This window comes from Corylus avellana, chromosome ca2 (genome assembly GCF_901000735.1).
Source record: "Corylus avellana chromosome ca2, CavTom2PMs-1.0".
NCBI lineage: Eukaryota > Viridiplantae > Streptophyta > Magnoliopsida > Fagales > Betulaceae > Corylus > Corylus avellana.
Window position 1 is genome coordinate 34510748 of NC_081542.1, and position 2989 is coordinate 34513736.

The 2989-nt window shown below is 33.5% G+C and overlaps 1 non-coding gene across 1 annotated transcript; it reads right to left on the reverse strand.

The window, feature by feature from the left end:
• Positions 1-2082: 2082 nt before the first annotated feature.
• On the reverse strand, positions 2083-2188 carry LOC132173175 (small nucleolar RNA Z103). The gene has a single exon (XR_009439269.1). It is a non-coding gene; the product is annotated as a small nucleolar RNA Z103 (small nucleolar RNA).
• Between the last annotated feature and the right edge of the window lie 801 nt (positions 2189-2989).

Sequence of the window (2989 nt, forward strand, 5' to 3'; positions counted from 1 at the left end):
CTAGTGTTTTTCTAATATTTTTTTGGTCTTACGTGAATTTTTTTTTTTTTTTTTCTTTTTACCGGTGGGATAAGGTTTTTTTTTTTTTTAGAAAAAAAAAACTTTTTTATAAAGCAATACTTACGTAAGATTAGGAGAACCCAGAAGAACTGTAATATTTTTTAAAAAAGAAGAGAGGAGAAGAATGGAGAAGGATTGAACATCTCAATCAATTTGATGAGAAATGAGAAGTACAATTATAATCATACTTTAACTTTTTTATGCCAGAAATGAAGATTAGATTAGATTAGATTTATTATAATCATACTTAATATGTTTTTTTTTATGGTCTGATTATCGTTTAGTTAGAATTTGCTTTTTCTTTTCTTTAAAAGAACTACAAAAGAAAAAAGGTGGGGGAGAGATTCGTGAAATAGGGGTTTAGATATTGCTATCGAGCCACTAGAGATAAAAAGTTAATAAAGTGATTGCAAACTTTTGTTTAGTTGGAAGACTTGGGACAAAGGGTACAATTTTATTTTATTTTATTTTTTTATAATTTGTTCGGGTAGGTAATGGAGTTGATTGGGATACTGCACGACTATACCATTTATACAATGTTGAATCCAATTCTAAAGTGAGAGAGAAAGTTAGAAGGTATCATGTGTTGCTTGACCATCTCCATCCAAACGAAAATAAAAATATAAGAAATGACATCAAGGAAAAAGACAAACAAAAGGGGAGTCGAATGGATGAATATGAAGAAACTTCTTCCAAATCAATCTTTAAAAATGTTATATATTTATACGTAATTTAGATATGAGAAGCGGGTGTTTTTTTAATAGCATATGCTTTTTAAATAGTGTTATATACCACACAATTACATCCCACAAATATCTTATAAAACTGACATACCTACCAAGGTGTAGTACAGTAGTAGTCATTTGAATTTTTTTTTATTTTATTTTAAATGGCTACCAGACCTTTTCACATTAGCATATTTGTGTGGTTGTAGCATTTTTATTCTACTATCATTAATAAAAAAAACATACATGTGTTTCTCACATGGGTAAAAGAATATATGACACTTTAAATGAAATGAAGAGTATTCATTTGATGGTCAAGATTTAAAGTTTGTAGTGTACATAAAATCAATGTTGACATGTCTTTTTAAAAATCTATATAATATAAGATCATGTATACACAGCTATATACAACAACTGTCCCTAATGAGTAGCTTAATCGACTGGAGATTAAGCCTTATGAAACGAATATCACTAGTTCAAATTTTTATCTATTTTCCACTTTTTCTTTAAAGTTGTGCAAACATGTCAAAAAGTTAAAAACAACTTTAAATTTCAATAATAAAATAAAGAGAAATGATTTATGTCAATATTTTGACCATATTTCTACATATTATATTACAAATCAATCATTAGATTTGTCAACTTACGTAAACCTTACATAAGTCAATGGTATAACTCATAAATATAATGATTGATCTATTTGTTGATGCACAGTTTTCTGAGGAGTGACGTGGCACACCCGCAGAGGATCTGCTATGGTGTCCAAGGGGGAATCGGGCTGCAAAAGGAACAAACGAAAAAGGATCAAAGCTACCGGCGTTTGCTCCGGCGGAAAAGCTCCGATGCCTAAGTTAGTATTTTGAAGGAAGAGAGTATAAGCAACAAACAGGTAGAGAGCAAGAGTTGCGATCACCTCAAAGTCCAGATACCACTTGCATTTTATAAGCATGAAGTAGTTGTAGCCCCGTAACCGATGGCCTCCATATCCTTGAATATTTGCTATGCAGTTACTGAATATCATAAATCATTAGGTCAATGCGCCAAAAATTTTTTGTCCTTAAGTTTTTTTTTTCGAAAATTTACTCTCTAGGTCAATAGAAATGCCAATAAAATCTCTGTTGTCAAAAATTTTTTAACTTCCGTTAATGCCACATCAGCATAATTTAATTTAAAAATTAAATATAAAAATAATAAAATTAAAAATTAAAAATTAAAAAAATTCGAAGAGGTGGCCGGAAGCCATCCCTGGCCACTCCAGACCTTCACTTGCTTGCATTCTGATTTTGTTAGATTAATCACAAATCCTTAATTAAGCTATTGGATTCTCCTAAAAAAGAGAATTACAAAATGTAGCGGAGTTATAATCAGCTTCGATCATTTGGGGAAATAATCGTCACTTCCATCTTTCACAAAATCAAACAAAATCATTTTATTCTTTGATTTTCAATTTATAATTTTATTCTTTAACTTGGAAAGTCCAAGGTACGGTCTGAAATCCAAGGGTTTCAAGCCGTGGTCCTTGAATTGCTCTAGGAATCACAAGCTGGTTTTCCAAGCCTGGAGCTTCTGCAACTTCAGGCCTCCCAAGGGACAGCATACGGTTTGCTAATTTATCGGAACCACTAGCATTGTGAATCATAAAAAATCATCTCAGAATACGACCGTAGGAATCAAAGAAAGTCAGTCTAACCTTTTAACAACCCCAACCTCACCATCCCAGAAGACAAACCTTTGGATCAAGATCTACATAGAGGGAGATAGGGAGAAACCCAATAAAGAGAGAAAGTAAAAGAATGGAGAAAATCAACAATGGGATTGTTCATGCACACCATGGCAGGTAGTGGATTCGTTCTGATCGGCGCATGGGAAGCTCTCACCTTCTCAAATTCAATCCAGAATCTAGTCGGAAATTCGATTCCATCTTCACCTCTCACGTCTGTTCACGCACCACCGTCGGCTTCATCATCGGGATTTGACCTCCATCTCCATCCCTGTCTTCTCCTTGTTTTTCATCTTGAACTCTATGGTCTCCTTCATTGACGCGCTCAGAGCAAGCTACACCGCTCTCGCTAAGATCGTCGAATCCGCGAACACCTTATTCAAGTAGACTTTCCCTCTAAAGCAAACTAAAACGGTTGTATTTTTTTCTCGAAATTCTTATTTTGCTTTGCGTGAGAGTGTGGTTTCTGTTTGGTTACCGAGAA